Here is a 12764-nt window from a genome sequence, read left to right on the forward strand (position 1 = left end):
CTCAAGAGCTCAGGCTCTGTAGCTGCAGCACAGGGGCTTAGCTGCTGTGCGGCACATGGGATCTTCCTGGATCAGGGACTGAACCCAGGTTCCCTGCATTGGCAGGCGGGTTCTTTACCACTGAGCCACCAGGGAAGCCGAGAATTGCATCACTGCGTTTCGTAGAGGAACTTAGGCATGTTTATGTCACGTGTGTAAACAGGCATGCACTTCGTAGAACACAAGGAAGTTGAGCTGATACACTTTGCCAACCAGAAGACTCTCTTTACCGATGGGAGTCTCCTGAGGGACAGAGCTGGGATTATGTTCGGAAGTCCTGGACCCACAAGCGGTGGTTGTGGTGCCTCCAGCAAACCCAGAGTGTCTCCAGGCTCAGGGACATGGTGTTTAAAGGAAGACTCGGGCTACAGAGCCCAGTATAGGATCAGTCTTCCGTGAGGTCCAGGGAAGTTTGCACCCACCTCCGTACTTTGTGAAAAATCAAAATCAGTCATATGAAGCCTGCACCTCTATCACGAACACGTACACAAGTTTATTTCCACTGAAAATCAGCTTTCAACTGAAGTCTCCAAGGAAAAACAGAACGACCCAGGGGTAATTCGGAGGCTGTTTGTCTGTAAAATGCAGGACAGAACTCAGCCAAGGATGGAGTAGCGACAAGAAGTAACGAGAAGAGTAGGGAGGGCTCACCCCCGCCCGGCCCATGGTTCCTGCTCCTGGGGGTCAGGGCAGCGGTCTGTGTCTGGGCCTGGGGTGGGGCCCGCAGGGTGAAGCCCCCGCAGCTGCCCCTGCCTGTGAGGAGCAGGAGGTGTGTGTCTGTGAGATTAAGAGGCCCTGCGAGCCGGAGAACATAAACCAGGGTGGCAGTCGTCGCCCCCATCACGACGTCGTTCATCCTCAGGGTGCACGAGTGCAGCTCTCACTAACCCGCCTTTGGGGCGTCTTCAGGCTGTTAATAAAGCCTGTGTTGTGTGCCAGTCTGTCTCTTGGTTAGAACCATGGTGTTGAAGCCCTCATTTGAATCCTGTGAGTGTTTTTGAAGGCTGGGAATCACTAAACTGTCATAGCGACGAGTGGAAGAAGCATTTATTTCTGAGCACAGCGGCGTGAACCGGATGGGTGAGGCCGCCCGCTAGGTGGGTGTCAGACAGCAGCTCGCCTGAGCAGCGGTCACAGGGCCTGGGCAGACCCTCTCACCCGGCTCTCTGCCTGGGGGCAAGGCAGCTCCTGCTTCTCCCCCTGAAATGTGAGGGGTGGGCTGACTCTGGACCTGCTGCTCCCGGGCTGAGCCGGGCCCTGGGCTCAGGCACCCCCCACCAAGTTTTCCTCTGCCTGCGACTCTCTGGGGCACAGGGCCACTCAATCAGCCTTTTCTTCTTCACTTTGGGTTTTTCACCCATAAGGTCCAGATGCCAGTGTGGCTGCATCAGGGACCGCTTGGTGCTGAAATCGGTCCGTGGTCCTGAAGCCCCACTCTGGCTGGCTCCTGTCACCTGGGCTCAGTCTGGGAGCGGGTCACCGGGCGCGGTGCCCACCCCTCATGCCGGGACCAGGGCAGGTGTTCCTCGCCCCACGCTCTCTCCTCTCCATGTCCCCCAGCGCGGACAATTTGTAAAGGCCAGTTGCCAAGATTGAGATTATAGCACTCAGAAATTCCTCATTGATTGGCTCTGCTTTCTCTACAAAAGCAGCTGCCAAGTTTAATCTGAGAAACTGCTCGCACATTCACAAAATGCTGCATGCCTTGAAAGAGAGGAGGGAGGGTAAAGCGTCAAGTTAGTTTACAGGACTTGCAGTGAGGAGATTAGTCCAATCAAGGAGACCGCAGCTTTGTCTACACGTTTATCCTTACTTGTGCCATGAATACTCCTGGGGGCAGAGCCATCGAAAGTGCTGGCTTGGGGTAGGGAGTGAAGTGTGCTGGGCATTGAGTTTATGAAACTTTATTTTTACGTTACTTCTAGAAAGGCAAGGTCTTCTTTTTATTAACAGCAAAACGCATTTGGAGTTCTCACATTGAAAGCATTTACACCCCAGCTTCTTTCCTCTGTCTTCTCTCTGGCATGCTCTAGGGTTTTGGCAATAAGACACCTGGGCAGCAGTGGCTCGTGAGGACCTGCGAGGCTGGGGAGCTCGCAGAGCTTGCTCCCCTTGCAGTGTGTTTGGGTTGATCCAGGTTCAGAGAGAGTTGGCCGGTTCGTTCAGGACCCACAGGCAGAGGCGCGGGAGTACAGGAAAAGGCCTTAGGAGGTGGGAGACCTTGCCGACCGGGGAACACGAGCACACGTGCAGAAGCTCACGGGCCCTCCAGGGCTGCGGGTCCTGTCTCGGCCTCCCACTGACCACTCCTGCCCACAGCAGACCACTCACCCCTGGACCTCTGACTTCTCCCTTCTGATCCAGGGGCATTTCAGTCCAAAGGCTTCTGAACACTGGCTCTGGGGCCACCTCCACTGGACCGGGTGCCCAGGTGAAGCTCTGCAGAGTGGTCACCAAAGGGGAGCCCAAGAGCAAGCTCACGTCTTCTCCAGGAAGTCTGCTGGGCTTGCCTTCCACCAACTCCCAAAGAGTGTGTTTTGAAAATTGGTCACTTAGGCGGCTTCCTGCATCCTTGGGGACAAAACCCGTCCAGAGTCCTCCATGTGCTCGGCACTCCCATACAAGCCTGGCTTGCCCTGTGGTGAAGTACGTGGGTCGCATCACGTGTGGTCCACAGCAGGGCATCAGCAGTGGCTGAGCAGCCCGCCAGCCTGCCCCGTGCACAGACCGCCGAGGCTGCACCCTGCACAGCGTGTTGGAAACAGCCCTCTGCACGAGGCCTTTTGCTGAGCCTGGGGTTGCTTGCCTGGCACTGGCGTGGGTGCTGCAGACTCGGTTGCACCGGTGTTTGGTGAGCCACCTGGGAAAGCCCTTCAGCCGGATAGCATGTTTGAGGCGTGTTCCTCATCAGTGTGGCAAAACTGTTGCATGCCAGGCAGTAAAAGCACGACCTGCTGATTGGGGATTTCTTCTGGGTCCACAGACAGATATTCAGCAAACGTCTGAAACTGCCTGAGATGGGGCCAACCCCAAGGGTGAGCCTCCCAGCCTTGGAGCTGGGCCAGCCAGACCCTGGGGTGACCTCTGTACCTGCAAGAACCCAGGTTTGGTCATGCCCTGCACACGTCTACTGACTTGTCACTGCTCTTGCTCTGCAAGGCGTGTGTGATCCAGTGCACACACGTCCCCACCAGTCCCCAGCATCCTGATGTCTCAGACAGAGGGGGACACCTCCGAGACCTGGAAGCCCAGGTCATCATGTGGACATCATCAGAGAGAAGACAGGAAAGAGGGCGCCACTGAGCCCAGCTGCCACCCCCGAGGACGCTTCTCAGGCGGTTGGGGCCTCAGCACCTCCGGAGGCACCTGCGCTGAAGGGCCCATGCCCCACGGGCAGCGCGGCCTGGCCTCTGCCCTCAGGTCCCCAGCAGGGAGCTCGGCTCTGGGCGAGCTGTCCTCTCGGTGAATGGGGCCATTTTGGAGGGAACTGAGGAACCGGCACCCAGCTTTCCTGACAGACTGAGGGTGCATGCTGACGGGGCCATTGACGTGCCAGGACGGGGCAGGAGAAGCCAGCCTGGGTGGCAGAGGAGACCCACGCGTCCCTCTGCCCAAGCACCTCTGTCCCTGAGGCAGGCTGGACCACCCTGCCGACAGGAGCCACAGGGCTGCTGCAGATACTGTCGGCGAATCAAACTGGAAGTGCTCTGAAGGGAAAAAGCACCGTTGAGCGTGGGCAGCATCCCACCCTGTCGGCATGGGCGGGTGGGCCTGCCGAGGCGGAGGGCGCCCGTGAGTGCTCGCCTGCGCGGGGCGCAGGGCCGCCGGGCTGGCCATCAAGCCCCACGCCTAGGCGGCCTCGCTGTTCTTTCTCCGACTCCATTTTTGCCAATGTCGTGGCAGCCACGGCAACCCCTCTTCCTGCTGTTGGGACATCTTGGCCGTTTGTGATGGAGACGGGTGCACTCCAAGCCTGGTTTCTTGTTTAGTTAACAGGCACCATTTCAGGTCAGCATGCTGGCATTTTCACCCCAGATTTCCCACGTTTGCTGTGAGGCTTACTCACGTTCCTTGCACTGGGGACTGTGCAGCTATCATGGCCTCAGGGTGAATGGGGGTCACCCGGTATTGTTCCTTTCCTAACAATACCTTTCTTAAAGGGATGATCAGTGAGCAACTGCTCTATAAACTCCAAGGCTGGCATCAATGCTCATTGCCCCTAATGCTGGGAAGTCAAGTCTCCCTGCACTATGGCCCAAGAACAGTTTATTAGTAGGAGTATTATCACTGTTCGCTGCACTGGGTCTTCGGTGCTTTGTCTGCTTTGCTCTAGTTGTGGTGAGCGGGGGCTGCTCTCTAGTTGCGATGCACGAGCCTCTCATTGTGGTGGCCTCCCTTGTGCCGAGCGCAGACTCTAGGCACGCGGGCTTCAGGAGCGGCGGCCCCAGGCTCGGTAGTTGTGGTCACGCCAGGGAAGTCTGGGACACTGCACGTGAAGTGCCGTTCCAGCCTGCCTCTGAGCAGGTGTGTGGGGATCTCACTTCCCAGGGTCCTCAGGTGCCATGGTGCTTCCCGCCCCTTCCCCTGGTCCCTGACTGTGTAAGGAAAGCCTACTCCACCTCCACCAACTGTTTTGGTAAATATAAGCCCAGCTTATAGAGTAAAGATAAATATTTTTGCCACAAGTGGTCTTCCCCATGCGCTGGACTTGCCATATTGCAACTGTGTCCATCTCAAATGTTTGTTTTGTCCCCAGAGACCACTCTGCAGGGAGCTGCTGCTGGCGTTGTTCCACCTCCGAGGCCGAGGTCCTGCTCTCTGCGTTACTGGTGGGGAGGCGGGGCTGTGTACTGGGAAATGTGCAGCTCTGGACACAGGCCTCCTATGGACCCCAGCTCTGCAGGGAGGTGACTCAGCTACCGTGCCTCCTGCCTGCAGCCCACAGAGCCTTCCTGGCCTCTGTGTCACTGAGGGTTAACACATACAGCCAGTTACAGTGGCTTTTCTGAACTATCTCACCAGTTCCCCCATCAGGAGCCGTTTTCAAATTATTGGTTTGATTTAACCAACCAAGACCCAAAGAGCTGTGGCTTGTGAGAAAACCCACTGCACATACATAGGGGGTGACTCACCACTCAGTTTTGTTTTTTTTTTTAAAGAATTAACTGTCTCAAAAATATTGTAGGGAAACTAGCAACAAAGGAGGAAATATTTTGCACAGGGGAGCAGAAACAGGGCAACACACTCATGGATCTTTTCTCAAGGGTGGTATTTGACCTCTCCCACCATGAGCTTCCTGAGAAAATCACTTTGCGTCTGCAGACGGGAGGCAATGAGGTTCACAGAGGGGAAGGCAGGAGCGTTTGCTAAAAACATGATGCTCGTTGCCATGGCAACTGTGGCTCACAACTGTTTCCTGAGCAGGATGGAGCTGGAATTCAAATGGGGTCTAATACAGATACCCTGATATTAATCAATATTCTTCATTAGAAATAGCGTCATTTACATGAAACATAAACATGGAAGAAGGAACGTTTCGTTAAAACATGGTTGGCCATCTAAAAGTCGTTCTTGTTTGTGAAGAAATACCAGCTTCTGCTTGGGCTTGGATGTGACCAAGTGAGAGAAATGGAAAGTCATTATCTGAGCTAGCTAGCCCCCAACTCAGTGGCTTCGTCTTCAGTAACCATTTACCAGGTAGAGCATGATCAGGAACTGGGATGAAAAGGATGAAGCAGAGGCCACACAGTGTGGTCAGAGTTGAGTTTAGGTGGGGGCCCAGCCAGGCACCTCTCGAGGGACGGTCCCAGGCAGCTGTGCCCGGGGCTGGGGACCCGCCTGGGTGCAGAGAGGTGGGGGCGGGGGGGAGCAGGCACTGGGCAGGGAAAGCAGGCGCTTAGGGACCTGCCTGGGTGCAGAGAGGTGGGGGCGGGAGGAGCAAGCACTGAGGTGTCCCTGCTGCAGGGGCTGTGGTGCCCAGGGAGACGCCGCAGATGCTTTCCCTGTACTGCTTCCGATTCCTGCGGCACGCAGGCTATACTGTCTTTCCTCACTGACGAGGGACCTGGGCTCAGAGAGGCTCAGTCACTTTTTCAGCATCACACAGTCATTGTTTGCTGGGCTGAGATTCAAAGGCTTCTCTGATTCTCAGTTCCAAACCCTGCGTGCTTTCAGGCACACGGCCCTACTCTTTGTTCTAGACGAATCTTACGGCCATGGCAGCAGGGAACGGTGGGAGCAGGACTGAGCGTGGAAGTAAAGCACAGGCCAAGTTCCCGACCCCACGCACCTGCCTGCCTGCCCTCTGGGTTCCGAGGCGTGCGTGCAGGCCCCTTGGACGATGTGCTGTGGGCTCTGGGTGGTGCCGGGGGCTGGGGAGGAGCCGGGGGTTTCTGTGGCTGTACGCCGCTTCCTGTGCGTGTTGCTAGGCGGTGCACCCGAGACCAGTTTTGTTTGTTGTTTGTGGAAGCAGAATTCATCTACAGGGCTGTTAGTTTCAAGTGTACATACATATACATCTATTTTTCAGATGGCATTCCCTTATAGGCTTTTACAAAATAGGTTTTTACAAAAATTGAGCATAGCTCCTTGTGCTGTGCGGTAGGTCGTTGGTTATCTATTTTATGCATAGTATTTCGTGTAGTTTAATCCCAGTTCCTAATTCATCCTCCCCACACCCTTTGGTAACCGTTAGCTGTTTTCTGTGTCTGTGAGTCAGTTTCTGTTTGGTAAATATGGTCACTTGTATCATTTTAGATGCCATATTCAGTAGAAGTGATGCCATGTGATATTTGTGGTATTTGTCTTTCTGACTTACTGCACTCAGTATGATAATCTCTAGGTCCATCCATGTTGCACAAATGGCATTACTTCATTCTTTTTTATGGCTGAGAAATGAACCCAGCTTTCTTAAGGTGATAATACTTTGGTGTTAGAGTATCTGCTATGTGCAGGGCAATGCTGTGAGTGCTTTAGAGATTTTAACTCATTTAACAGCTAGAACACACCTGTCACTGTTCCCAGTTCAAGCAGGCAACGGAGGTTAGTGGAGTGGCAAGGGCAGACCCAGAGGATGGCAGAGCGAGCCAGGACAAGCCACCTGGCTCCAGCCTCTGCTCTCAGCCCCTCTCACCTCTTGTCCTTCTAGGAAGTAGAGTGTTGGGATTCACCTCTCTTAATGAAAGGTGGAAAAAAGAAGTCAGTTAAAGTAAGAGGCCCTAGGACAACTTCCACCAAATGTATAAATTACAGACACGGTCCCAAGTTAGGCTGTAATTGAATTGGCCTTGTTTGAGGTCAGTCTCTGTTTTAACATACCATTAAAGTCTGTGCCATAATGTCAGTTGAGTCTAACTCTGAAATGGACTCACACAAGAAAGTCACGTTGAAGCAAACTTTTCAAGGATGTATGCAAAGCCCAGCTGGCTCACAGGGCCCTTCTCCACAAGCAGGCTGCCCGCCCCCACCACTCCATTGCAGAAGCGGCCGGGAGCTCTTCACGCGCCATGGGGATGACGGAGATCTGTCAGCTGGAAAGCGAGCGCACTCGCTGTGAGAATCATGTACGATCAAACGGGGTGGTTTGCAGAAACGAGACTTGAGGGCTGTTCTGACGGCTGCCTGGCCAACCCAGAGTGCCCCTCCGAGGACCATTGGTGGTTCTGCTCCAGGGAGTCATGAGTGCGGCCCAAGACCCTCACCCCCTCACTGCTCGCTTCCGTCACCCCATCCGCAGCAGGCAGGGCAAGGTCACCCAGAGCCAGCTTCTGCAGACCAGGGGCCAGCGCCTCTCCACTTCCAGTGAGGGTCTCAGCGCAGATAAGACAGCCCTTCAGCTAAGTGGAGGAAAAGCCACCTGTCACTCTGTCCTTGTTTGGCACCTGGACAGTCCCCATGGAACTGGTTGAATGAGTAAAGCCCACTTTGACTCTGTGTTCATCTCCGAGGAGTTCACTGATGTTCACAGAGCTGTTTTATAACACAGATTTTGACAACCATTCATTTAATCACACATTTTAAACTGCTACTTTTATGCCCAGGTTGGAGGAGTAACTTCTGAAATAGCTTTTAAAAAACAAACCCAATGTAAAAGGGCCAATGTCTGCATAAAGACCTTCCCCACTTTGGGATTTTCTGGCCAAATAGTTGGTGCTTACTCAGAAAAATGAAGTCAGCAGTTTCAGTTCAAGTATGTAAGAGCGGCCAAAAGGAAGTTTTCATATTAGAAATGTAATCCGAGGATAAAAATCAAGCTCAAAGAAACATAATTTTGAAGAAGTAATGTTTGAAGAGAAGTGTTGATATAATTGGTGTACAGTGTTTATCTAGTGCTAATCTCTTCATTAAAATGCATTCTAAGTTTTCATAGATTCTAGAGATTTAATTATGGGCACACTATCATTGTATTACATGAGTGCGTAAAATTATACCTTGCTCATGTCTGTGCTTTAAATAACACAAGTGTCTTCAGCCTCATCTTTCAATAAGTGTCACTGTTATAAAGGAAATTTGTTTTCCAAGTTTATTGTTGTCGTTCAGTCATGTCCAGCTCTTTGCAACCCCATGAACTGCAGCACACCAGGCTTCCCTGTCCTTCACTATCTCCTGGAGTTTGCTCAAACTCATGTCCATTGAGTCAGTGATGCCATCCAACCATCTCTTCCTCTGTTGCCCCTTTCTCCTCTTGCCCTCAATTTTTCCCAGCATGAGGGTCTTTTCCAATGAGTCAGCTCTTCACATCAGATGGCCAAAATATTGGAGCTTGAGCTTCAGCATCAGTCCTTCCAGTGAATATTCAGGGTTGATAACACAGTAAAAGTGGGCTTTACTCAGGCTTTATTCAGTTCTTGTGGGGACTGTTCAGGCACCAAACAGGGACAGAGTGACAGGTGGTTTTTCCGCAACTTAGCCAAAGAGCTGTCTTATCCACGCCTAGATCCTCACACTATTGATCGGTTCAGCCATTAGGATTGTGCCTCTGCCCTAGATTATCTGGCAACTAGTGATTTTTATCAGGCAGCTGTGCTTAAGCCTTTTTCCATAAGTAAGATTTTTGAAAGTAAACACATACATCGGTGGAAGTTACTCTTCTCACTGTGGTTTCAATTAACTTCATTGATCATTCACTTAATATTTAGTCTTTGCTAGACAACCATTAATTATATTATCATTTTAATAGTACAGATAATACTGGGTTGATACTGGGTAGCTCAAACATATGCTTTAAAAATAACAACCTTTTTCATGTTGTAAAAGTAATTCATAATCACCATAGAAAGTTTAAACAGCACAGATGAACATGAAAAGATACAATCCTTCCCCCCAAAGATGGCCCTATTTATGTTTCCTCTTCTTGCTCCCTCCCACACAAAGTTAATTATGGCATCAAACATCATTCTTTATTTCTACTATTTTAGCGTTATGTTTCAGGGTTACCTTTTCACATCACTGAGTCGTTTTCTGCAACATCGAGCTGGCATGACCAAAATGTTCAGGGTCACATTATTCAGAAGTGGAAATGATTGGTTTTTAAAAATTGCACTCTTGGCTCTATAACAAAACAAACAGAGCTGTGGCTTCAGCCTTGTAGTTGACATACTTCTGACAGTTGTGTGGCTTTTCCAGTGTTCTGATCCTCCTGATCACACTGCTTTTATGGTGGAGAGAACATGTCCCCACCCCAGGGTGTTCAGGATCCGTGTAACCGCCACAGCCTGACAGTGGGCTTAGCCAAGCCCAGATAAATGGATGCTTACACTCTGTTCTTAATTGCTAACAATGCTATCAACCCCTCCAATTCTTACCTAGAAGGGAAACTGCAGGGGCTTCCTGTTACTGGAGACACGTCCACCTTCAAGGCCTTCCTAACCTCCTCTGTTTGACACCTCTCCTCTGGTGCCATTTCCTTGGTGGACTTTGCACCCTTTCTTCAATTAGAAAGATGGACCCCTCGTGGGACATTCTGAGGAGTCCTCACATCATCATCCAGTCTTTTCTTCTCATTTTTTTCAGGCTTATGATCCCATAACTTGGAGTTTTATTAACCACAGTCTCTTCTTTTCTCAGATACTTACTCCCAACCAGCCTCAGCATTTTTGCATAGCCACACCACCAGCAGCTGGGACTTATACACCCAGATAAATGCCAAAGAAAATATGACTTGCAGTTGTTTAGTTACTAAGTTGTATCTGACTCTTTTCAACCCCATGGATTGTAGCCTGCCAGGCTCCTCTGTCCATGGGATTTCCCAGGCAAGAATACTGGAGTCAGCTGCCATTTCCTCCTCCAGGGGATCTTCCCAACCCAAGGATCAAAGCCATGTCTCCTGCTTTGGCAGGCAGATTCTTTACTGCTGAGCCACTGGAGAAGCCCCAGAAAATATCACTAAATAAACTCAAATGCATAAACTTCAGGTAGCCATCTCAGAAACTTGGACCATTCTTTGCTATTCTTTTAAACCTATTTTCCACGTAGAGATTCAGGTTTCTCATTCAGCCTTCTGTTATCACTGCGCTGCACTGATAACCCTGAGAAAGCGTTCGACAGATGGTGAGGACAGCGACGGGCCTGGATTTCAGTCTTGACCCTGACTCTGGACGGTGCGCCGCCTTTTATGCACTTTTCAATCGTCCCTCGAATGTCAGCTAAGCATCAAACACTGGCGGGTGTGGCTGTTCAGAGATCATCAGAGCACAGTCTGTACCCAGCGAAGCTCACATTCTCCTTCAGAAGCCAATGTGTAAATTGGACACAGTGCAGTTGTTTTATGAGGCCGCACATAGTTGTTGTTGTTCAATCACCCAATTGTGTCCAACTCTTTGTGACCCCATAGACTCCGGCACACCATCTCCTGGAGCTTGCTCAAACCCGTGTCCATTGAGTCAGTGATGCCATCCAACCTTCTGGTCCTCTGTCATCCCTTTATCCTCCTGCCTTCAATCTTTCCCAGCATCAGGGTCTTTTTCAGTGAGTCAGTTCTTCACATCAGGTGGCCAAAGTGTTGGAGCTTCAGCTTCACCATCAGTCCTTCCAGTGAATATTCAGGACTGATCTCCTTTAGGATTGACTGGTTGGATCTCCTTGCAGTCCAAGGAACTCTCAAGAGTCTTCTCCAGCACCACAGTTCAAAAGCATCAATTCTTCAGCACTCAGCTTTCTGTATGGTCCAACTCTCACATCTGTACATGACTACTGGAAAAACTGCAGCTTTGACTAAATGAACCTTTGTCAGCAAGGTGATGTGTCTGATTCTTAATATGCTCTCTAGGTTTGTCATAGCTTTTCTTCCAAGGAGCAAGCGTCTTTTGATTTCATGTCTTCAGGCACAGTCTGCAGTGATTTTGGAGCCCAGGAAAGTAAAGTCTGTCACTGTTTCCATTTTCCCCATCTATTTGCCATGAAGTGATAGAACCAGATGCCATGATCTTCGTTTTTTGAATGTTGAGTTTTAAGCCAGCCCTTTCAGTCTCCTCTTTCACCTTCATCAAGAGGCTCTTTAGTTCGTCTTTGCTTTCTGTCATTAGGATGGTATTATTGGAATATCTGAGGTTATTGATATTTCTCCCAGCAATCCTGATTCCAGCCTCTGGCTTCATCCAGCCCAACATTTCACATGATGTACTCTGCATATAGGTTAAATAAGCAGAGTGACCCAAACACCCCCGGGCAGGGGGCCTCCCTGCTGTTCTGGTCCTGACCATCATCCTGCCTTGTTTCCTTCTAGGGCTCACGCAGGATGAGAGGCTCGACTCCATGGGAACCTGACCCCACAGCTCTATTCTCAGTCCGGGCCAAGCCTAGGGTGGCCCCTGGGGAATCTCCAGTTGTGCCCAAGTGCGGTCCTCACCCAGGGCTGCCTGTGCAACCTGTCTGAGGCAGGCCGGGTCGCGGGGTGAGAGTGTGCAGTCTCATCAGCTCCCAGGACTCACGGCTCTTGCCCTAGAGCCACAGTTAGAAACGGGATCACCAGGTGGGCCGTCAGAACCAGGATCCCTCCTTGCTGTGAAGGCTGATCTCAGGGCTGGATCAGTGAGCGTGGCCTCGCCTCCTGTGAAAATTTGCAGGAAGAAAGACCTGTTCCTGAAGCACGTCTCAGAGCTTAGCTGACAGGGGCGGAGCATGGCTGATGGGGGTGGAGCTTGGCTGACAGGGTGGGGCTTAGCTGATGGGGCGGGGCTTGGCTAGAGGGGTGGAGCTTAGCTTGCGGAGGCGGAGTTGGATTGAGGCAAAGCGGAGCTTGGCTCACATGCGGCGGTGGGATGGCGGGAGGGTGGAGCGCGGCTGGTGGGGCAGGCCTTGGCTGACAGGGGCGGAGTATGGCTGATGTGGGCGGGGCATGGCTGACGGGAGCGGGGCTTGGCTTTCGGAGGCAGGGTTTGATTGAGGCAGAGCGGAGCTTGGCTCGCGGGGGCGGTGGCGGTGGGAGCATGGAGCGCGGCTGACGGGGTGGCAGGGGATGGAAGGTGCGGAGCGCAGCTGACAGGGACTGGACCCGTCCTAGGCTGGGGGCCCGCGGGCGGTCACTAGTCTCCTCTGTGTTGACCGCGGCCACCTGGGGCCCTTCCTCACATCCGCTCGCAGCCCCCACTTCCTTCCAAACTTGGTCTTCCTTCTACAGTCCTCTGCCCTGTAATTATCTGACGTCGCAGTTCTCAATAATGGATGTGCAAGTATTCTGGGACGAGAAAAATGCTACAGAATGGATGCGCGAGGATGCCAGCTGTCGC

The sequence above is a fragment of the Ovis canadensis genome, chromosome 26 (assembly GCF_042477335.2).
Source record: "Ovis canadensis isolate MfBH-ARS-UI-01 breed Bighorn chromosome 26, ARS-UI_OviCan_v2, whole genome shotgun sequence".
Classification (NCBI taxonomy): domain Eukaryota; kingdom Metazoa; phylum Chordata; class Mammalia; order Artiodactyla; family Bovidae; genus Ovis; species Ovis canadensis.